At 41.3% G+C, this 25134-nt stretch overlaps 1 protein-coding gene and 1 long non-coding RNA gene across 2 annotated transcripts in view; one reads left to right on the forward strand and one right to left on the reverse strand.

Annotated features, from left to right (window-relative positions):
• FAM20C (FAM20C golgi associated secretory pathway kinase) overlaps positions 1-25134 on the forward strand; it is a 196769-nt gene that overhangs the window by 56504 nt on the left and 115131 nt on the right. The gene's annotated exons all lie outside the window — the stretch shown is intronic.
• The window catches only part of LOC148538994 (uncharacterized), a 204890-nt gene continuing 189968 nt past the window's right edge, over positions 10213-25134 (reverse strand). The window contains exons 4-5 of the long non-coding RNA XR_015871351.1: positions 14930-15001; positions 10213-10343 (exon numbers count right to left, since the gene is read on the reverse strand). This is a non-coding gene — a long non-coding RNA (uncharacterized LOC148538994). The remainder of the gene's footprint in view (positions 10344-14929; positions 15002-25134) is intronic.

The raw sequence follows: 25134 nt of genomic DNA on the forward strand, positions 1-25134 counted from the left end.
AAACAAGCTGAGAATGCAGTAATTTCAGATAATGTGTCATCATTGGCCCTGCCCCCGTGTATTCAACCAATCCACACAGTGCTCTTATGCAAAGTAAGTCTGCCAAGCTGTCAGTCACTGTCAGCCTCTTTAGTTAGGGAAATATTTCCATCCTTACATTGTATTCTCCTACAAAGGAGTAATAGAGAACATATTGAACTTATAGCAAATATAACCATTATTGTTTTTTTCACATATAAAATTCAGCTCAGTAATAGGCAACTTTTGATGTATACTGTATAAAAAAAAACCGATACACATGTGTTCTGATGCTTAAAAAAATGATATTAAATATCAAATGGAAAACTACCCAAAAAGTACACTCAAGCTCCATTCAGAGGCGCTACAATTACAGATAAAGGCAAAAATAAATAAATAATGGAAAATACTTTAATTAGGATTTTTCCACATTAATAAAAACAATATATAAACTAAATTAAATTAATGCATAGTGATTTGCATGAATTGAATCAAATCTAATTTATTAAACAGATACCATTATCAAACAATCATATAATGGTGTAACCAATAATAAAAATGCAATATCAGCCCCAAAAAATGTCAAACTTCATGAACTCACAAGTCACAATAAATGATATTTCCTGTGGGATTGACAGTCGCTGTGCTGATTTATTCCACATGACCTATAAAATTGGCTGAATAATTGGTACTACTGAAACGGTCCCTTCATTTTAGATATGTTCATTGATACACTGGAAAGTATAAATCAGTCTCACTACTTCTGGTTGTTCTTATTAATAATTCCCAAGTAGGATCATTAGTCAGCACAAAGGGCTGCCCAGTTACATTTTATTAATATGTTGTCGATGTCTATATATCTTTTTAAGATAGTTTTTGAACTTTTTTATTAATTAATTTGGAAAAACCCTAATAAGCCTATTTATTAAACAATGCTGAGAGAAACGCTCAACTAACACACCATTTATCAATGTTAATGCTGCAGAAGGTGTTAATTAACTACTAAACTTAATTCAGGTATGTAGTGGCAAGTTTGACATTTAAAATGTCATCAATGTGAGGTTTAACCCGGCATGCCGTCGTGTAACCTTAAATCCATCTCAGAACAGCAGTATTTTTATTGGAAACAACTTGCCCAGAATCTTGACGAGTGCTGCATCGCCGGAATATCACAGCTGAGTAACTGCCAGTCAATCGTAGACCGGCTCGGTTACTAGGCATCTTGAGCTGTCCACTAATGTGGACAAGGGTCTGACCAGAAAGGAAGCAAGCATGTAAATGCTCAACAGTTAAGTAAAGTCTATGCTGGGACAGCCAGTTATCGGTTATTATGTTAAATAGCTCCAATAATTAATTTCTTATCGCTTCTGATAGATGGCGAGGGGACAGGGGGCTCTCCTACTGAACTATACATTCACATACTATACTGGTTTGGCTGCCACCTTGTCTTGCCGTCGCAGTTCCGCAGTGTGACAGTCTGCACTTCCTGCTCAAAGAGGAAGGAAACTTTAATGCTCCCCTCCCCCCTGAGAAGAACTTAATTTTGTCACCCTAGAATGCCAGCTTGCATTGATTGTGTTTTTGGTCTTCAAGTTCTAGCTCACACCACATTGTTCTTCTCTCAGCACTGCGGAGGGGAGCAGGGAGGGTGTATGATAAGTGGCAGCTGTTATGTCACATCGCAGCTGCTACCCCAGTAGTTACACCTATGGGTCTTAGACAGTGCACCGCACATGATTCGTACAGACACAATTGCATACCTCCCTACATTTTTGAAATTTTTGGTAGAGCCCTACTTGTTTCAGGATGTCACTAATTTCTCATAATAGACTCTTTTTTTATCCTGTAATAGACTTTTACTGCCACAGAAAAAAATGCTCATACTAAATTTCTTTATATTCCCTTTAAGAACCTTCTGAATTTTGCATACAGCATTTGTATTCATCAGCATCACTCTAAGCATACTGTGCATTTGGTTTCTCTTGAGCTCCTTTTGGTAAAGAGGAACTCTGAATTGAACTGTATCGTGGATATGTGGATTCTCAGTGGGAAACTTGCCACACAGATGTGCGCAATAAAATGAATGGTATTTAAAAATATTAAGACTGACAAACAACACATGAGTAGGACACAGGCCATTACTTCCTGTAGCTGATTTATCATAACATGATGATGAAATAACTTAGGGGTGGACAAGTAATCACGCATATGTGACTGCATGTGGTAACTGACCCCCTTTGCATCCTATAGGTTTACCAATAAAATTGGTTTAATACTTGCATTTAGCTTGCATGGCTCATCAACTGTACTAATTAGTTATCACACGTTTTCCATTAAAGCAAATGGGAATTAGCTGTAATATCTGCCCTGTGGTGCACCATAGTAGTTGATAATGTATGTACTGGCTGTTCAGCGGAAATATGACTAAGTTTTCTAGATGACATTTAAAGACAGTGTACTTACAATAGAGCTATATTTTTTGTTTGAGACAAGGCTGACTTTGTTTTAAAATGAGATGTCTTTCTTAGTAGAGCTGTGACAAATATCCTGGGTCGTTATGCTTGGTGAGGTTATACTGCAAATAAACTGATAACATAGACACGTGTCTAATCGAAACATCTTTTCTTTGTGTGATGTATGATACCGGATTTCATATGAAACAACAGGATTCAATAAACATTATCTACATTACATGTTGTGCCTATACATATCAGCAGAAACATGATCATCAGATAAATGTCTGATGTTCTGTTAATGTGCCCTGCCCATTGCTGGACCTCAGGCAGCGAGTAGAATAGACCACATCCAATCTTTCCCTCCATTTTTGCAGTCTAGATTTTGTGACCTAAATAAACATAAATGTGAGGTTTATATCTTCCAACAAAAGTCTTTAGAATCGTGGGTGATCTACAGTTTTCTAGGATCTTTCATTCTGTATTCACAATTCTCAATGTCCCCTAATGTCAGTTTAGGCAACACACCAGTAGATGGCTAAGTATTATTGTAGGCTCATACAAACTGCTTCTAATAATTTTAGGTTATACAGAGCACTAATGTGACCTTGCTTGTCCAAAATAAAAGTAACTAATATAAGAGTGTGAAAAGACATTGATGTGTACAAGTGTGCGTGCTACATAAACTGACATTATACTGAGTCTCTATTGCAGGTGATATTTAGTTTTGTTGTCTTTGAAAGTTGTCAAAGTTATAATGCTCTGATTGGCCACAGATTGATCAACTGTAAAGCTGTTCCAGTGCTCTGATTGGCCACAGATTGATTAAGCTCTAACGCTTTTCCAGTACTGTGATTGGTTGGCACTTAACCAGAGCTAGACTATGTTCTAATGAACTAAATGCATGCTGGTTATGTATTGTGTCACCCATTTCATTGTTTTTCCTGGGAACATTGTATTCTCTCTGTAAAACTGGACATCATATACCACACTTGCCTACTCTAATGGTATTTCCGGGAGACTCAATGGAGAATAGGCCAACTTTTTGGATCCTGCTTCTCTTTCTTTAGAAGTTGATGGGGCCTTGATGATGAGATTCACTGTGAATTGCATCATCATAGCTCCCCCCTGAAACATGTTGATGGGTCACCATAGCTCTGCCCCCTGATACATGATTTGTCAAATCAAATCTAATTTATTGTCACATCCACATAAAATGCATCAGCGAAAGTAAAATGCAAGATACTCACAGTCAGCAATTACATAACATCAATTAAAATATTTAAATTAACTATAGCAGCAGGGAAAAAACTATTCCGCATCCTACTAGTACGGCACTTGAGACATCTAAAACGCTTCCCAGAAGGCAAAAGTGAGAATAGAGAGTGACAAAGATGGCTGTGGTCAACAATCATCTTGTTATCTTTAGAAGCACACCTTTTAACATAAATGTCCTCTAGCCTAGGTAAGGAATGACCAATAATTCTTTCAGCTGCCCTGAAAGAATTATTGGTCATTCCTTACCTAGGCTAGAGAACATTTATGTTAAAAGGTGTGCTTCTAAAACTAACAAGATGATTGTGGATCCTCATCTCAGCTTTCCTCACTCTCCTCTATGATCTTCCACATGTAGCCAAGTATATGCTTTATTAAATAAAAGGCAGCAACCATTCTGGCTGCCACTGCAAAAGTCTGATTAGAATTCACAGTCAACTGTCCATTTACCAGTAATACAATGTCTTGGGCTGGTTTCATATAAGAACCCAATTCTGTTTTTTTCAAAGCTGAATAGGTTGTTGGAAATGAGGCAGCATGGATGGTGTAATGGTTAACATTTTTACCTCACTACCCACCATGACCCTATCTGTGTGGAGTTTATATATTCTCCCCATGCTTGCTTGGGTTCCCTCCTGGTGCTCCGGTTTCCTCCCACACTCCAAAAATATATACTGGTAGGTTAATTGGCTCCCAACAAAGAATTATCCCTAGTGTGTGTATGTGTGAGAGCATGTGATAGGGAAGATAGATTGTAAGCTCCACTGGGGCAGGGACTGATGTGAATGGCCAAATATTCTTGTAAAGCTCTGCAGAATATGTGTGCGCTATATAAATAACTGGTACTTGCATTATCAGAGTTTTACCACATGGGGAAAGGCTAAATAATTGAATAGCTCTGGACGTGAAACACAAAGCTTTTGCCAGCATGGTAAACCATGCGCCCACTTGAATTTGCCCCTGTATGTACATATGACAGTTTATTTCTTCCTGTGGATCATTACTCAGTTCTACATACTTATTCATCCATAGTCCTCAGGAATTGCTTTATGCCACCTTCCAAGGCATCCCTGCAGTATAAATGCCTTAAGATCCGATGCGGACCCGAACAATATATCGTAAGGATCATGCAATGTGTATGCCCGATTGCGTGTTCACAATGGTCGTTCATGGCATCGTCCAATCTGCTGTGCTGCGCAGCAGGTAGGACGATGTGCTGAACGACCAGGTGCTGTTACATGCAGCATGTAACGACATATCGCGCCGTTGTATACCGGTTCGTGCATTGTGTACGCCGGTGTAATTGCTTTGCTATGTTGGCTGGGTCACACATCGTATAGTGTGTACCCAGCCTTATACGTGGAGTGGCTTAGCATTATATTTATGTCTAACAGAGCAAATAATAAAGCAACAGCACCCTAGGGTAATGTGCGTAAACTAAATCTTTCTGTTTCCATGTTATCTTAATCCCTTATAAAAATATAGAGTCAGCAGTGAACAATCGGATAGAATAAAGCAGAGCTGTCTCCCAAGCCTCTTCTCTGGCTGCTTTCTGCAGTTGTCACAATAGTGAACTAGATTTATTTTGCAAAGAGTTGGTCCCTGTCTCAAGCTATTTAAGGCGAATCCTTGTCTGTATGTAAATCAGCATTCTGCTAACCCTGGCTGAAAGGCTGGTGCATTATTTATAAATCTGGTGTTTTTCTGCACAAATCAGTCTATTCTGAGGTCTCCAGCTACTTATCCAACATCTGTATTCACCAAGGGAGAAGAATAACATTTCTAACATTTGGCAAAAATGTCAACAGTCCAAAAATAATTTATTGCAGACCCAATGGTAAAGCCTATAAAGGACAAATTGTGAAGCCATCGTATTGCAGATTTAATTAATTGCGTAATTAACTGTCCTGCGCCAGCTCCCCAGCTCTTACATATAAGCAGCTTTTAACACTTTATGATTAGTTACTCACATCACAGAATACAACAGGCTCGCTCATGTTTTTGAACAACAAAATGTGGCCACTTAGGTCACTAATTGCCCTTTAACAGTAACAAAATGTCTCACTGGATAGCAATAACAACAGTGATACCTGTTGCCATATAGAGGTATTACACTAGACGCAGGGGTGGGCAATAAGTAGCCTTCCAGCTGTTGTTGAATTACAAATCCCAGCATGCCTTGCAACAGTTTTAGCATGGCCAAATAGGTAAACTGTTGCAGGGCATGCTGGTATGTGTAGTTCTACAACAGCTGGGGGGCAGCTTATTGGTCAACTCTACTAGAGTAATGATATGCATAACTAAGTGGCTTTAAAATCCTAGTACTGTTTGATTGTTCTTTTATTGAGGACAGGAAACAAATCAAGCTAATTTGTGTAACCAATGAACATTAGCATGGCTGATAAATGGTGTGACATCCCATCTGCAGTGTGATGATGGATCGGGAGTACTGGAACACTATAAACTCTGTACAATAGTGTATCTACAGCATTTAATGGCACACCAGCAATAACCATTCAAAGAAATAAAACATAGTGTTCCATATTTAGAGATATGAGTGACCATTAGTTACTATCGATTGTTAGTGGTTCATACTAATTGATTTTCAATATGTTAACACTTTAACTTCACCAAACAGAATATTTTCTTTGATTTTTGCCATAACGGTTTCTTTATTGTGTGGGTGAAAAAGAATTCCCCTACAGGTGTGCACACACTACATGATATCTTGAGCAATTTGGCTGATTCCGATGCATCGGAACGACAAATCAGGGCCGTAACTAGGGTAGTGCGACCAGTGTCATGGCACAGGGCACCGCAGGGGGTGCTGTTTGGGCCTGTCAGTTTTCTGATTATTATCATTCTCACTTGTAGCTTCTTTTATCCCCAGCATATCCTGGCCTCCCCTATCTCTTCCCTGGCTATTCCCCATGAGGTCATGGCCTTTTTATGGGTGTTTCGTCTTATGTGCCTATTTGAAAAATAGGGGGGGGGGCGCCAATGCTCTTTCTGGCACAGGGCACCAAAAAGTCTAGTTACAGCTCTGCGAGAAATCGTTCACATCATGCAGTGTGTACCCACTATCATGATGCCGATGCACACACCAGCCGGTCATCCGTCGCATCCATGTACATGCAGAAAGGTCTGAGGATGTCGCTAGCAATGCCATGCTGCTGAATGCAGCATGGACCCTGCTGCCCCACCGCCGTTGCTCCGTCGCTGCTGGCATTGGCAAGTGTGTATGCCGAGTCCATTGCGCACGATAGATTGGCTGGGTACACATAGTCTAATGTGTTCCCAGCTTAAGAGAAGGTGTAACAAAATCAAACACAGGCTGTAAAAGAATAAAATTAAGTGTTGATTTTGTCAGTAACCATGATCAAATATTATTCGAATCGCAATTTTAATTGCAGAGGTTAACATGGTAGAAATTGTGTATTTTATTACTAAAATGTAACCATATGGCAAAGATAATCCGAATGCAAGTTTCTGCATCTAACAGACGGAGTAGCGTAACGATGGCGGCTGTACTACAAAAAAAAAATTGCTATTTGGCTGGGGAATCTGTAAGCAAACCTGCATTACAATGTAATTCCTTATGTGCAATAGAGTAAGATGCTGTTTTCACATCAGCATGAATTAAATACTGTAGGATGAAATAGCGGAAGATTACCCGACCTGTTTATCTGCAATAGCTCTCTCCTGACTACGTTTCCTGGGCTGCAGTATGATTCACCGCGTGATAATAGGGACGATAATACATCATATGATTCTGGGATTTTAATAGAGAAAATTAGATGTTTCGTACAGTACGTTATAATGGTATTTAAAGGCAGGCATTTATTACAAACCAAAGAGCAATGGTAGGAAATTTTATATGCAAATAATGTCTGCGCAACATAGAGCACAATCATTAGGAATATAGCACTTTGTACAACAGATGTACTGTACCTACCATGTCTCAACTAAGAGGAAAAATCTCAATATTTTTTATCCATAATCCCAAATGATAATGTCATAATTTGCAAATGGTTGTTGTTAATAATACATTGTTGGTGGTAATTAAATGTGTATTAAGTTTGCATATAACATCTACTTATGGAGTAATCTGCTATTCCTCTGTCTTCTGTATTCACTACAACAGAATACCTGCCTGCTCTCATGCAGTGTCCTGGAGGCTTCAGTATTTTAGGGAATTTTGATCCCATCCACTTCTCAGTATGCAGGGGGTGGGGGTGAGGGTGGGGCGCTGGTGATGCATATTGCAGCAAACTTTGAATCGCTCTCCCACTGCGCAATGACGCAATTTCGCAAATAAAAGCCAGACATCTAATTGGTATACAGTTGCTAACAAGCATACCATTATTAAAAAAAACAATGGGCTATAAACCTGTGTCTTTCGCACTTTCTCCAGTAGGCATTATGTATGCATTATGTACATTAGCTTTTCATGTTGATGAAATTAAAGTTTGCAGCAGTTTATGTTGCAGTTAAGTGGAGGAGGTTTATCCCAGGAAACAGGTGGGATGCTGCGGTTATATTTGGGGGCAGTTCTGGGTTCTGGCCTGGTCTGCGATCCTGAAGGGTCCAGAATAGGTTAATACACCCCATTTATGGCTGTCTTTGGACAGGGCCGAAACTAGGATATCTGTCACCCGGTGCAAGGTAGCAATTTTGCGCCCCCTCCCTTCCCGTACCTAGATTTTGTCCTTGCTCCTCCATAAGGCAGTGCACTAGTCAAACGTCCCTGGTATAGTGACTTACATTATCCCACACACAATAATGCCCATTACACATTATGCCACACACTGTAATGCCTATTACGAAAGTGCCACTTACATGCTCGTTGCCAGGGGGTTTCATGCTCATTGCCAGGGTGATTCATGCTCGTTGCTATGGGGTTTATGCTCATTGCCAGGGGTTACATGCTCGTTGCCATGGGGTTTATGCTCGTTGCCAGGGTGTTTCACGGGAGAAGATGCAGCTTTCAGCAACTTCTCCCGGCACTTGCGCTGGCCTAACAGACATTAGAGGTCCAGTAAGTACCTCTAGCATCTGTCTCCTCCTTGGCGGCGGCCATTTTTGGGTGGCCGTTTTCTGACTCTCCAGCCCCCAAGCCACCATGAGTCATCCCTTTTTCACCCCCTGCATTCCGGCACCCGGTGCACGTGCACCTCTAGCCCCCCCCTAGTTGCGGCCCTGCTTTGGAGCACTGTGTCAGGTGGCCAGTTGGACGGGCACTGCATACGTAGCCCTTGGAGTTTGGCTGTTGGACATAATATCCAATTGGAGTATTTAGTTGCCTGGTACTCCCTTCCCCTTAAGGTTGGAAATGTAAAAAAGACTGTGGACCTCATTCAGAGCCGGACGCTATTTGCGCTCGCTCGTTCAGAAAAAAGGGGTGGCTATTTAAATGAACCGTTCGCTCTTTGCGGTCTGTTCATGTCTCTAGGTCTGAACGAGCGAACAAAACATGCGGTCGTTTTTTGGAAAACTACGCCCCCTGGCCAATCGCATCCTACGTCATGTCCGCTATTTATTAGATTAATCGAGTACATCGACCAGCGTATGAACTGCTCGCTATTCTTGTGGTTAGTTTTTCCTACCGCAATCTTGCGAGCAGTTCTGACTATAAAATAACCCAGTGACGTGGTCAATGACGCTGCTGTATTAATTATGCACACCCTTAAAACGCCCATTTTGACCTTTAAGCACGCCAGCGTTCTGATCTCCACTCCCCGTTTTCAAGCACCTTCCCCTGTTACAACCCACATACGCCTCCTCCTGTCACTCAAAATAGCAGGCATTCGCTATTTAGCGAACAAACGATTTTCGGCCGCACTGACTGGTTCGCGCATGCGTATTGTGATCCGTACGCATGCGCAGTTGTGCAAACATCGCTCGGAACGAACGAGCGGCCGCTTACGAGCGGCTCTGAATCAGGCCCTGTGGCCATATTATCTCCACTGCTTGATGTTATGTAGTTTACTTGAATGTTATTACTATGAGGATTTTCTGGACAGATGGGCATGTACTGTATCTTCTCAATCTAAGGTAAAGCTTTGCTCATGGAGGGGCACTCACTGATTCATACATATACCTTTTTCATACTGGTACAGATGTGCCCAATTACATTGTGGCTGATCGAGCCACAAACATGCGCACACATCGAGCCATGCTATTCCCCACAGCTGCATATGCTATGGTATGCTATGGCATGCACTGCGATTGCACCATGCATTCCTATGGAGGCACTGTCATGTATACAGTAAACATATCCACTCAAGGGCACACATCTTGCGCTATGCATGGTGTGATTTGCCACACCAGCAGCAATGGTATAGCTGGGCATATCTGTAAGTGGCAAACTTCATCCAGACGTGTTTGATTATGAATTCTCTTTTCAGGTATATATAAATGGCAAGTCCATTTTAATTGCAGTGCATTTCTATATAACAAACTCGTGTATATTTGATGTCCCAGAAAGTAGGAGAACAAAGCTGTAACTCATAGTCAGCAGGATTGCGGGGTTTCCAGCTCTCGTGCTTTTAGGTGCCAAATTCTCACAGTTCAGGAAGTGACATCATCGCTAATATCCTTAAAAATAAGGAAAACAGAACATATTAGTACGTGTTCTCCACAAATTTTGGCACAGTAAAAATCAAACCTCCTTACCACACTGAAATTATCTATAGAGAGCCAGGACAGTACTTATGATGGTCTTAAGGGTTTTCAGCTAGAGAAAAAGACCAGAATATAAAACAAGACAAGAGATCAAAGAGCCTTTGAGGTTTTAAAGTCAAGCAGCAAAATTGCATAGTAAGCGAGCCAAAAAGGTCCATCTCTGCCGTCTGTTTCAGGGTCTGCGCAGCATTGCCGGATATTGATAGCTTTTTTAGAAACATTACTATTTTTTAATTCTACATTTCAGAAATAATTCAGGTTAGCAATTAGATGACAATGTAACATAGTAGTTCCATGATTCATTGCCACAACATCCAGCAAAGAGGGAAATATAATCCTTTCTGTAAATATTTTAATAAGATTAGAAACTCACTCCCAATTTAAAAGATGTTATTAAGAATGACATGGTGTAAACAGGATGGAACCAACAGCAAATGGTCGGACATTTTATTTCATTTGACCAATTTACACTAGACCGGTTATTCTCAGTAAATCACCCCAAGCTGTTTTTTTGTTGATATTCTTGTTAATGTAACACAATTGTAGGTGCTGGAGCGAAGTTTTGCAGCCAACAAAGAGTTTGAATTTACTGACTCTCTCCCAATTGGTAAAACTGTGAGTGTATCAGGTCTGAGGCTGCTAGTTTCTGAGTAGCTCTCCTATGCTGGCACGGAAGCCGTCCTATCAGCCATATTTGCACTAAACGGTATATTCACATTATATTCATCCAAACTTACTTGAGGGTGTTGTTCTGGTTTCAGCTTCTCCAGGATTGCAGGAGTCCTAGACATCTCTCTTTACATTGCTATCACTTATGTAAAACCATTTGCACTCAGCTTATTTATTGTGACTTTACCTGCAGCCTCCAACTTTTCCTTGCTTTACGGTCCCTAACCCCCACCCCCCGCAGCCTAACCCTTACCCTCCCCTGCCACAGCCTAACTCTAACCCTCCCCTTAGTGCCTAATCCTAACCTTAATACTCATCCTTGGGATGTCAGTGGACGGAATTCCAGCACATGGATTCCAACATGGGCATCCTGGCCATTGGGATGCCAACTACATCTTGTTTTAACTTATCACTGAGATAATGGTGTCATATTTATTAAAGCTAAAATCAAGCGGAAAATGGCTGTTTCCACATGGCTGCAGTGTCAGGGAAATGTAAGAAAAGTCTCATGCAGGATATATCAGAGACAAACTAATGCAGACAGCTGTCCCCATTATTCTCAATGTGGTTGTGGCCAATTTGCCATGCTCTGACGTGTTTAGCTTTGAAGATAGCATTAGCCATTCTAGCCCTATGGGGAGAGCATCACCAGAGAGGGCTCTTACTCTACTTTCCATAACAGTTTTGTTCTGCTGACGCACAACCGTGACGGACGCGCATGTGCAGGGCCAGAGCTGGCAATAAAGTAATAGCACTTACTATCAGTTTAATGCTCCCCTCTTACTGCTGCTCTGGCAATCGTTTTTTGTTAAATACAGATGAAAAATCATCTCTTATTGCTACCATATGTTGTGACTACTTTTCAGAGCCCCCACTTCCAGTGATGATAAATTGACTATTAAGGATAATGTGCTCCCATTTTGAAGGTTAGATGAGTGCCTATACGGCCCATTAAGTGTATCAGGTTGCCAATAACTGCACTTGAGATCATTTGTCAGACATACAGTGTAATGTGGAGGGCATTTGAAGAGCAACTTGGGAATTTATTACAGATTTTCTTCTATAGGTCTCTGAAATTCTAATTGCCCAACCTCCAAATAACTTTGACCCTACTATAAATCGACCTAGACATGCAACCAAGCTACCTCTGCTATTGTTATATCCATAAGCCCAAACCTTATTGCCCTCTGAAGCCGGGTGTAGTAGGTATTACCGTCGGAAGCGGTTCAAATCCCGACGGCGGCTGCCCGGCAAGGGTGAAAATCCCGATCATCCCTAAGGTAAGTATCACTAACCTAATTTCCCCCCCTAACCCTCCGTTAGGAGTGCCTAACCCTAACCTCCCCCCCAATTGCCTAACCCTAATCCCCCCTCTAAGTGCCTAAACCTAACCCCCCGGGGGGGTGTCTAACCCTAATCCCCCTTCCCATAGCCTAACCCTAACCTCCCAGGGGAGTGCCTAACCCTAAATCCCCCCTGGGAGCCCTAAACCTAACCCTCCCCCCCCCCCACAGCTGTCCGCGCCCGGCATCACTTCGATTGGGATGCTGGGCATTGGTCTTCCGGCATCTGGTTAATGATAGGCGTCTAGATTTAGACGCCTGTCATTAGTACCATGCCGGGATTAGAACGTCTGGAAGCCGGCGGTCAGGATTTAGACCGTCGGCTTCCAAACTACATCCCCTGAAGCCTGCTGTTGCATGCAACCATTGAAAGTTACAGTAATGAAACTTTCTCTTTGACATATGGAGCATATTTGTTGAATTTCTGGCTGCTTCCTCAGGAACCAGGCAGCCAGGTCGGCACAGCATAGATGAGTGGTGCGGGAGGTGTGATGGCACAATCCCGCCATTGTGGCACCACTCCCTGCTATACACAATGATAAGGTTACCAGCATTGCAAAGTGGGGGGTGTGTGGCTATGATATTGCAATTAAGTGCGAATTACATCATCAACCGCCCAGACTGCCCACTTCACTCAGCAAGTGGGCAGTGCCCGGTAGATGCGGGCAGCTCTGGGAGACTTGAATAATCTTCCGGTCCTTCCTGGAGAGTAGGCAAGTCTGATATGGAGTTCCATAACTTCTACAGTACAATTTTCTGTTTGCTATTTAGCTATAGCAGCACAGACGGTGTAATGGTTAACATTACTACCTCACAGCACTGAGGTTATTGGTTCGATTCCCAGTACGGTCCTAAATGTGTGGAGTTTGTATATTCTCCCTGTGCTTGCGTGGGTTTCCTCCGGGTACTCCGGTTTCCTCCCACACTCCAAAAATATACTGGTAGGTTAATAAAATAACCCTAGTGTGTTTGTGTGAGCAACTGATAGGGAACATAGAGTGTAAGCTCCACTGGGGCAGGGACTGATGTGAATGGCCAACTATTCTCTGTAAAGCGCTGCAGAATATGTGTGTGCTATATAAATAAGTGGTAACAATAATAATAATCTAGCCGAGATCCTAACAGGTTATATTTTGTCTGCCGAGAAAAGCCACTCTGACAACATTCCCCTCTCAGTAAGCTGTGATGTTACTGGCTGCTGTTGTGAATATTTTTACCACTTTTTGCAATAACAGCATTCTCCAAGATCAGACCTCTCCGAAGTTCTGCACAAACACAGACACTGTGATAACAAGATCAGACAGTAGGCAAACAAGTGATTAACAGGGCAGACTATTAAATCCATTGTTTAATAAGACTTTGTTTCTGCATCTTGACATATCAATCATAGGCACAAAATGTGTCAATATTCCTATATAACACAGTTAGATATTACGAGTTAAGATATTTCGTCATATATTTTCAAGAGCGGGGAGTAACGAGTACTAGGATCGGATGCCTCAATGTGTCACTGCAATAAATATAAATGTAGGTAGTCTACTGACCAACTAACAAGTAGTCATGTGTCTATAGTGAACATGCTTTACAAACAGCCTTATATAATGCTACCGCCAGATAGCAAAATCAAGATAGATATGTATCTCAGCATCAAAAAAAAGGTGTCAGCTCGTTGGACTCTTAAGATAGGCTGAGCACGTACAGGATAGCCTGAGCACATATTGCATTCATAATGGCTGTCTTGTATCTACCCACAAAGTCTGGTTTGGGATTTTGGGATGTCCAGCTTGGTTTAGAGGATACGGTTGGTGTTCAGTAATCTTAAACATACATCAGCTAATCATGAGCTATCATAATGTATGTATTTAAGTGGCACCTAGGAATCTGTACTGTCATACATGTGCTCTCACTGTTGGGAGGTGGGACCATAACCATCTAGCTTGTGTACAGTACTTCAGTTTGTACTAACTACTGTTCCATTTGTGATTGAGTAATAGTGTAACATGTCTTAGAGTACAAAGATACTCTCAATGGCAATCATTGTCATTATACTGTTTGTTTTATACCAGTGCAGATTCAGGCCACCATATCCAGTGATGGCCACAGTCAATTCTCAACCTCACCTTTCTGCTGATTAACAGTATACTCTTGCTATTCACTGTAAATCCTCTTTACTCATGATATACCCTCTTTATTAACAGTATACCTTATTCACATTATTTTTTTACAGTATATTCTCTTTATGCAGAATGTACCCTCTTTATCCCAGTATACCTAATGGTGCTAGTTGTACCTCCTTCAGCTTGGTCAGCACTGTGCAGGGCCGGCAACAGTAATCATGGGGCCCGGTGCACCCATTTTTTTAGGGGCCCCCCATCCCCAGGTCCCCGGCAGGTACAGGCCAGTCGCTTGAGAGTCTGCCTTACTTATATGTGTTTTTCCTGGGGAACCCCTAAGCCCCCACAGTGTCCCTCCATGCCCCACACTTACCTTATTCTATGTCTGCCTGCTGCGGCTCCCCTTGGGTGTCTTTCCGTGGTCCATCATCAGGTAAGTTGCGCCCTGCAACAACAAACAATATAAAACTTTATGCTGCTCTCTGCCAGCCGGAAGGACCTCTAATCACTGCCTGTTGCTACTGCATAGATCAGCAGGGGCCCGTACATGCATTATGCTGATCACTGCAGCAGCGCCAGCAGTGGTTACACTTTGGGGCCCCCTAGAACCTCGGGGCCCAGTACAGTTGTACCCCTAGGCCCCCCTGTCACCCGGCCTGGTACTGTGCTGATATTTGGTGCATCCGAATAGCTAAGGGTCAAAAAATTGTATTGAAACAAACTTAAACTACAGATAGTGCACAAGCAACAGACCACACACTGAATCAAGCATATTAGGTTTTTAGTCAGCAATAAGGACCTTTTGTTTTTCAATAAGTGTCCCTATGTTAATTTGCCATAGACAAATGGATTAAAGGGAAACTGATCTACTGTGCTGTACCGCTTTGTAACTTTGTAGTAATTACAGAAGTTCTTGATCATATAATAAATATTCTGTGAAGAGAGCTGTAGCTCAGATAAAGAATATTAGGCTTAACAGTGTTGATTCTATAATGGTAAAAATTGCCAAATGTTGCTGACATCTAATGCTGAACCAGACAATTAATTAATGCACCCAATAGACTTAAACTAACCCCAGCTGGTTCATCTTTGCAAATGTGCCAGCATTTCGGGCTACAGTGTGATCATTAAAGCCTACTGAGGTCTGTAACATAGCAAATGTGCTAATGTCAGTATTATTTATTAAACAATGGAATTAGAGACGAGGATTGCCAATAATTACTATGCAGGTTGCCCAAATCATAATTACACTTCCCAGTGAGTGATAATTGCAGAACAGTTTTTGTCTAGTAAAAATGTAAGTCCACTTTTCTGAGTACTTATAACATAGTAAAAATGGAATAGGTAATGACCACTGCAACTCTGATGAATAACTAGATAGGCAATTATTATAACACACCTGAAAATGCAGGTTATCCCCACTTGACCTGAGATTTCCCAATACCCCTTTTACACCACAGCTAAAACCGGGTTATTGCAGGGTTAACCCGGGTTGTTGCTAGATGTAAATGGTGCAAGGGTTGGATTCCCGGGATGAGTGACCTGGCAATCCAACCAGGGCAGCTTGCAGGGTTTAACACGGGAACGACCTGGGTCCCATTTACAGCATGGGGACTTCCGAGTTTCACAGCGCTTGGAGATGATGTCATCTCCAAGCTCTGGGAGAAGTGTTCCACTGCACCAGTGTGCAGTGTGAACGGCGCTGCAGTGAAAGAGGGGTCTGTCCCGGAACTGACCCGTTTTGGAACTGTGTTCCAAATCTTGGGTGGAAAAGCAGTATAATTTATATACTGTGTCTTGATATCAGGAGATAACTTGAGTAAATAGCTATTCTTTAATTTAAATATAAAATACATTTGATTGATGTATGCTGGTATAGTTGTTAATGCTTTAATACCATTTTTTTCTTTACTTAATACCCACCCCATGTATATATGGTTATTTAAGTATATATGATATATATGATATTTAACGGCCCTTCTGGTTTCAGAGGCATAACTAGGGGTGCACGAGCACAGCCATCGCTCCGAGCAGTGATGTGCTTTCTGGTTTCAGAGGCCCTCCATCACATGTTCAGGGGCAGGGCCTGCACAGGTGCAAAACTGCCCTTCTTTGGCACTGTCTGGTCATACTTGCCAACTCTCCCTTGTTGTCAGGGAAACTCCCTGAAATAGCAGCAATCTCCCTGTATCCCTGAAGAGTGTGGTAATCTCCCTGATTGTGCCTTACCACCATTATGAAGCTGTTATATATAAAAAAATATAACAGAGATATATACATTTTCAAATGGGATGATTAGTATTATTTCCCTGCATTAGTTATAAGGCACAATGATCCCTATGGCTACATACATTTTCTATAAAGTATCAGTGTGTTTTCATCAACAAATAGACCTTACTAACTGCTTTTGGCTTATTTACAGTTGGATGTAAGTCAGTTATATGGCACGCCTCTCATATGTAGCAGTACACATCCACTTTAACTTGCTCTCATAGGTGTTGCTTTCACAATCTCCCTGAAATGCTTTTTCAAAAGTAGGTAAGTATGTGTCTAGTTCTTTATTGGGTCTTATAAACAGTCTGCTGAACTGATGAGTGTGTTGGTATCGCCCATTATAACCATTATGTTGTGTCCAAGATGGCTGCCTCCTGCAAATATGAAGAGCTTTGCATCTGTTTCTTTAGAAATTCGCTATATTTATATAAAAAAAAAATTATTATTATAATTTATAAATTATGTGAATTTACTGCCATATTGTCTACACACTTTGAAAGCAGCCATTTTGTTAATACAGTCTTTAATTTCACTAGCAACCATTGACATCAGTGAGGCATATAAGGTTCCCATGTATATTGAGTCAGCCTACAAAATGGCTTCTTACACTGTTTATGTACAACAGATGTACCTAATGGTGCTTCTGGAAATTATATTAATATGTAGGTAACTATAAACTCCAGCTGTTGATGAGCTCCTTCTCCAGAGTTGTTCAGTCAGCCATTTTTATACTGATCTTGGATTAGACAACAATTTCTTTTAATGCAGAAAATGTAACCCTTCATTCTTTGTAATAGGATACTGTAAAAGACATAACCATGGTCAGTACGTGCCTGGCACCTCAAATACTGACTATTTCATGTAGTAGTTTCCAATGTTACTTACATAAGCAGCTTCTGCTCCGTATATTGGGCAAATTATCTGGTAAATCTGCCTATTATCTAAAGCAAAGCTGCTCAAAGAAGTCATTTGGCAATGCACTAAGTGAAATAGCTGCTGCTTAGAAAATGTGCACAGCAGTTAATGATCTCACACGATAATTAGCTTTTCCAATGATCTTCCTAGAATCCGCCTGAAGTTTTTAAATAAAAATATCTTCCTTGTATAAATACAGTTTTTACAATTTTATTTTTCCAGACCTATCAAAAGTAATGAACATATTATAGGTGTAAAAAGTTCTTTACGAAGGTTCCCCATTCCTATCAATAAGATGCAAAGCCACCTGTGTTGAAACTCTCTGTGGTGGCTGATTGCTTGACTGACATCAACAATTAATAACTACTTTTTAAACCGGTTACTTTTGGTGATATAAGAGGATACGACCAGCAGTATTTTATGTGCTGTTTTTTTTATATATCTCCCTTAAATTAATTTCCAAAACAAAGTTCATTCAATGTGGACTTGACACCTTGAACATAATGGTATGTTTATTTTGGAGGGGTAAGATACTCCATAGGTCGCAACTTTTAGACATTTGAAATCGAAACAAGATTAGATCCGCCCGTAATTTGCCGGAATCCTGCATAGATTCTCACAAACCCAGGCTGGTGCTACCATTAGGCAGTTGTCTAAGGGTGCCGCCTCCTGAGGGGCGCAGTTGAGGTGACTGAGGTCGCCAACACAACAATTAAAGAAGTCTCTGAAAGAGCCATCCTTTTGTTACTTATTACTGGTATCCGAAACAGATTATATAGACAGCTGCTGCACCTGTGTTTTTCCCCTGCTCTTTTATTCATGTATAACATGCCTGGCTGGTTCAGCATTGCAGACCGGTAGCAGTGTCCATCCTCTTCTCCTTTCCCCCTCTTTAAAAGTGACCCATACTTACCGACATTCTGGCAGCCCCTCCGGGAGGGGGCTGCCAGGTCAGTGCAGCAGGGAGGGTGGGGGAGGCTTAAGTGGGCGAAGCGGGGGCATGTCAGTGCGATCACATCATCGTGCCCCCCCCGCTTTATAATGAGAATATTACCAGCATTGTAAAGCAGGGGGCGGGGCTATGAGGAAGCGATTCAGCGTGAATCGCATCATTGCACACACCCCCCCGAACCATCCATTTTCATGTGCGGGTGCGGCCATTCGAGTGGACTTGCCTACTCTTGGGAGGGATAGGGAAAGGGGGGGAGGTTGGGGCACTAGGCTGAAGCTATGCCCAGAGTGCCAAGAAACCTTGTACCGGCCCTGCACAAACCCCACCTACTGTAAGTTGCCCCAGAAAAGCCCACTTTGTAAAAAAAACTCTGCCCCCTTTTAAGGTCCACGCCTCAGGATTCAACAATATTACCAAGCACTTATAACCACCACATGTGAAATGCGTGTCAAAGTGCTAGTGGATAGCTAACCCTACAGTGTCTGGATATAGGGTATATTACTCCTGGATGGTAGCATCACCCATCTATTCACATGCTACTCTTTATATACTACATTTCATATCATTATTAACACATTGTGATGATTATTAAAAGTACCTTTGTATAATGCTAATCATTTACTCCAGAAATGTTTATCTCATTAGCTACTGTATTCACCTTTTCACCTTATATGTGTTAGGAATCGGAAGTTTAGTCAAGGAGGGTAATGCTGTAACAGTCTTGGGAGCAGATTACCTAGGCTGATGGTGGTCTGTGGACCGTAAGCACAGTGCGGCCTTGAGCCGTGTAGCAACCTTGATGGCTGAAAGCCTTGGCTATTTGCGGCCAGTGGGCTGTGAGCAAGATGCTGCCTTTGGCCGTGTAGCAGCCTTGAGGGCTGGTATGCCTTGGCTGGTTGCAGCCTGTGAGCCGTGAGCAAGATGCGGTCTTTGGGCTGAGTAGCAGCCTTGAGGGCTGGTATGACTTGGCTGGTTGCGACCTGTGGGCCATGAGCAAGATGTAGAAGTTGAAGATACCTAGTGTCGCCGAGTTGACACTAGTGATGGCACAGTAGAGACGTACTAAAGATGCTGGTTTGCGACTTGTGCCGCCAGGTTGACACAAGCGTTGGTACGCTGGGCTGCGTACTTTGGACATTATGGTGGGGCCTAGGTCGCCGGGTTGACACAAGCTGCTGGACGCTGGTGTGCGAACTCAGGACTGCGAGTGCACTCTGTGCCGCCGGGATGACTCAAGCAGCTGGGAGCTGAAACGCCTAGATGACACAAGCGACAGGTGGCAGATGTTATGCGGAGCGTGCCGCCTCGATGGTGCTAACGGCAGGCAAGAAATAAGGCTGACAGGATAACTGGAACTCGACTGGAAACAACAGGAGACTGACCACAACCAGAAACAAATGAAACGCTATCACCGGCATCGGAGCAGCGTTCACACCAGGAGGAAATGGAAGCAGGAGCCAAGCCAGATCAATCCCAGCATGATGGACAGGAGGTAGGAGGAGTTTCAGCAAATGCTCGCCCGACGTTTGCCTTGCCCTGCATACGCAGTGCAGTGGCTTGTGACAATATCCTCTGCCAATAGTTGCTGGGTAATACCAGTTGCATTCCAGGGGCCAGATGTACTAAGCACTGAAAAGTGATAAACTGGAGAGTGATAAACCACCAGCCAATCAGGTCCTAACTGTCATTTTTCAAACACAGCCTGTAACATGACAGTTGGAAGCTGAGTGGCTGGTGGTTTATCACTCTCCAGTTTATCCCTTTTCCCCTTTAAGACCTTAGTACATCTATAACTCCAAAATGCGTGGTGCAAGAAAGTTCCTTTATTATATTTTACAAACAGTCAATTAAAATGAAATTTTATTTGAAGGCACAAGTGTCCTATGATGTGGTAGTATGAGTATTTTAAATATTTAGGATTCTGTTTCATTGTTGGCAGATAATGGTTCAGCTATATTCTATACTGTATTTGGCTCAATTTCATTGCACAATGACCTTTTCCAATAGGCATAATCTCGCCGTATTTTCTGTTTGATGTGATCTGCTTTCAGGGGAAGTAAAAAGGTTGGGCATAAGGCACTGCATTCTAACACAATATAACAAAGCTCTCGCTTTTCTAGTCTACAAGAAAATGAATCTTAGTCTTTGCAAACATGGAGAGTGCATCTGGCTTTGTTAGTAATTTTTTTCCCCAAGAGGATCTGCAAATATTACTTTTCTTTTTATAAAAGGAAAGAGGCAAGTTTCTACTTTCCAATCCCTTTTCTAGTGGAAAGTCATTTAAAATTTAGATTTGTCACTGTAAATACCAAGAATTTAATTCCAGTTTAGAATAATTCTCATATCTGTAATCAGTACTTTGTTCACACTTGTAATTATGCTCACATAATCTGGTTTTTTTTTCTGCCCAACTATATTAATCATTTTATATTTTTTTTATAATAAATGGTCAAATCTCTGCAGTGCTGTACATTTATGAATATATATTTTTTCCTATGTTGAAAAAATATTGCAAACGATCTGTAGAACGTGAAATAAAAAAATTGTAGCAACTTATTATTATAAATGTTATGGGGGCCATTATATAGTGCAAAAATAAGCACGTACATATTATTTTTCAAAAATGTGCCTATATTTTCTCTATACAATATTTGCGAATAGGTGGATTCACAAGTTGACCCTTTAAATCTGAATACATGTATGTTCTTTACATGACATTTTGGGAATGTTTTTGATGAGTTTGAATACAAATTTCGGCAAAATTAAAATTCTCACAAAGTACCGTATATGATTTTTACACCATTTTAATATTTTATTGTTTTCCCTATTTCTCCTAAAATAATGCATGTTTGACTCTAATTAATGTATCATGTAACTCATAGCAGACAAGAGACATATGACTTTATTGCAGGTGTCACAATTTGACATCTTTGTTGTTTAGTTACATTGGATAAATGTGCCTGACAAATGTAAATCTCCACCTCCATAAACTCATTAGAATACTTTATTTACAAAATGAAACTCTGTTTATATTCTTGCACAGAACCTGGGATAGTATTGCAGATAGCCTGCATTTTACATGGTGTAACCAGATACATTTATAATATTAGCAAAGTGTACTGATCGAGTTATTGACCTCATCTTGCAGTGATAATCCACATGTACATTTACTAAAAGACAGATTGAAGCAACAATTGGCACATAGTTTCACCAAATCAAATATAACAGTTTATATGCTGTGTTTTTTGGCGTACACACGACCCGTTGAGTAAATTGCATACTTAGTTACCTACTGAGTGTCCCCTCTGAGAGCACACAGAAGGGATGTCCAGGGTGCTGAAGTGGGGGGCGTTATGGTGCGATTTAAGTCTTCACGGCCCTGTCCACTGTTCAGAATGACACAATTTGCAGCATTACACATGCCTTCTTCAATGGGAAAGTGGGCAGGATCCAGGAGTGTATGCTGCCCTCCTAAGAATTCAAGTATGGTAATTTTGTGTACCCATATGTCTTAATCTGCACCCAAGCCTACCTGTTCCTCTTTAATACTGCAGCTATTTTGGACCTCAAATGGATCCTAATGGGTATATTCCTTATCTCAAAGATTACTTTCTGACTTTTTAATTCAACATTGCCTTATCCATCATGATCATTATTGGGACTTTATTGATCAACTCACGTTAGTGGAGCTAACGCCTGGCTCCAATAATCAATGGGTCCAACTAGCATGCTTAATACTGGAAAAGAGGGTAGAAGTAATTTCTAAAAAACATCCATGACTGTTTTTATATAGAATGGTGTGGCTATAATGAGGCAAACTGTAATAGCTGCAACAGGACACAGCTTTCCAAAGTAAAGGGAGTTCATTTAACATAATGTAAAATGCATAAAGCTTTGGACGTATAATAGTTGCACTTTAAAGTGCGCACAGCTCATATACATATACATCCACTTGCATCTTTGCTGCTTGTACGGCAAATCGCGCCATGTATGGCGCGAGTCACACGCCCACGACAAGGTACGCTATCTATGTTTGCACCCGCGATCCGTAGGATTGCATGGTGCGAACGCAGCCGCGGCATGGCGTACCTTGGCACACGCAGCCACGGCGAATCGCATCGCATGGCATGATGCATGCGCACGTTTGCCACGGAAGGAGGACAACATCTGTACAAATGTTTATGGTAGTTTTTATATTTCTGTTGCACTTTGAGGCAGCAGAATGACTAGGCACTCCTCCTATATTATGTCTAGCAACACATACTGTGCTGTGATACTATATGCTGTCTTGTAATATCTTATTCTTCATTGCATTGCTGAATAGAAATATACATGGTTTAGATGCCCCTTATTATATGTTTTACATTGGAACCAGCAGTCCATAGTTACTCCACTGTTTTGAGCCATAGAAAGAATACATTTTATTACCTAACTACAACATTGTTCTGCATCTACAATATTTACACTTCTTCTCTCCAAAGTAATATACAGTAAGTGAGTAGGGCCATGTGCTGAAAGTATTTAGGAACATGCTGTGTGGAAATAACGGATACCTATTGTTACCATGGAACTATACTAACAAATATACGTTCCCTGCTTTCGTGTGCCAGGAAAATCACTTCCTTCGTTTCACTTTGCAATATATAGTTGTATAGAGAGAATATAAAACTAATCCCACTTCAAATACATACATTAATAGTACAGGCGTCTGGTGTTCTGCCCCCAAATAGAGATGATGGCCATACAACAGTAAATATGTTATACTTCACTATGTTGGTCCAACTTCAGACATTATGATGTTGGTTGAGCATGTTTAAATAGCAATCTAAAGATTTGTTCTCAAACTGGTTTTAGTTCTTGATTTGCTCTTTTATTATTAAGCCAAAATTATGCAAAGTGGTTGTTCTCTTATGATTAAGGCACCTTTTTATTAGCGTCATTTACCAAAGAGTGACCACAGGAGATATTGGGGTTATCAGATGTAAGTAACTGGGCAAAAGTGTGTCCCTTATAAAATAGGTCTCTTGTCCTTGTGTATCAACATATGTTATATGTCTTCAATGATATTATCAGGCACCCACCCAAAGGCCACCACATGCAAGGAATCCTCTCCACCGTCATTTGTCATATTTTTATTTTATGTTGTAACTGTCTTCTTTAAATCAATAATATTTTTTAATATTTGAACTGTCACAGTGTGCCGGACCCCGGCGTTCTCTTACTGTGTATCCGGCGGTGCTGGTCTTCTTCCAGTCAGCAGTCGGGGAGTCCCCGGCGCCCGCTGCTGAAGTCTTCGGCTTCCTCCCTGGCTCTAGCGGTGGTGCGTTTCAGCGGCCGAAGCTTCCATAGGGCTGTGTGCACCGCTCAGGAGAAGATTTAAAGGGACAAGCGTGTCCAAAGATGACATTACTGTGAATGGCAGGAATAAGGCCTCAGTATTTAAGGAGGATCTGGGACACTTCCCTCTTGCCAGAGCATAGACTCCCAAACCGTACTCCAGCATTCCCAGTGATAACTGCCTACTCGTTCCTGCCTTTGGCATGTTCGTGACCTGATTTCGTCTTCTCCCTGGTACTGCAGGTTTTGACCTTGGCTATCTTCCATAGATTTTGCCTGCTTCTTGGTACCATCTTGAACCATGTATTCCTCATGGAATTCCCCCCTATTATTTTTTTCCACTCAGAATTTCCCCATGTTATAAGCAATTTATACTACAGAGTAAAATATATGGACACCATTATCATCCCATTGTGTCTATTTATGGGCTGAATTTAGTAGAATTCCCTATTATCTGTCCCTATTAATTGCCATCTATGGACAAATTAACATGGACATACTGTACTTGCTCAGCTGTTACAAAATGAAACGCAACTCTCAAAATGAGCCAACACATGTTTTATACTCCAAAAAAGAGACCTACTGTACAAAACTTATATGGCGTTAAAGAGTTTTGACCCATTCCTGATTTTTCTTTTTTTGCAAATTGATAAACTTAATTGTTTCAGATCTGCAAACAAAATTTAATATAAGACGGACACCTTGAATAAATGCAAAATACAGTTTTCAAATGATCATTTCACTTACTGAAGGAAAAAGTAATCCAACACTTATATCACCTATGTGAAAAATGAATTGCACCCCAAACTTAGTAGACTCGATGTGGAGGAATGGTGGAATTGTTTTAATACAGCCACATTGGAGGGTTTTCAAGCATGACCTGCCAATTTAAGGTCCAGTCACAGCATCTCAATTGGATTCAAGTCAGGACTTTGACTAGGCCACTGCAAAACATTAATTTTGTTTCTTTTGAGCCATTCAGGTGGACTTGCTCCTGAGCTTCACATCGTCGCCTGCATAACCCAATTGCGCTTGAGCTTCAGATCATAGTCTGATGACCTGACACTCTCCCTCAGAATTGTCTGGTAGAGAGTAGAAGT

The sequence above is a fragment of the Taudactylus pleione genome, unplaced genomic scaffold, assembly GCF_031769625.1.
Source record: "Taudactylus pleione unplaced genomic scaffold, aTauple2 ptg000032l, whole genome shotgun sequence".
Classification (NCBI taxonomy): Eukaryota; Metazoa; Chordata; class Amphibia; order Anura; family Myobatrachidae; genus Taudactylus; species Taudactylus pleione.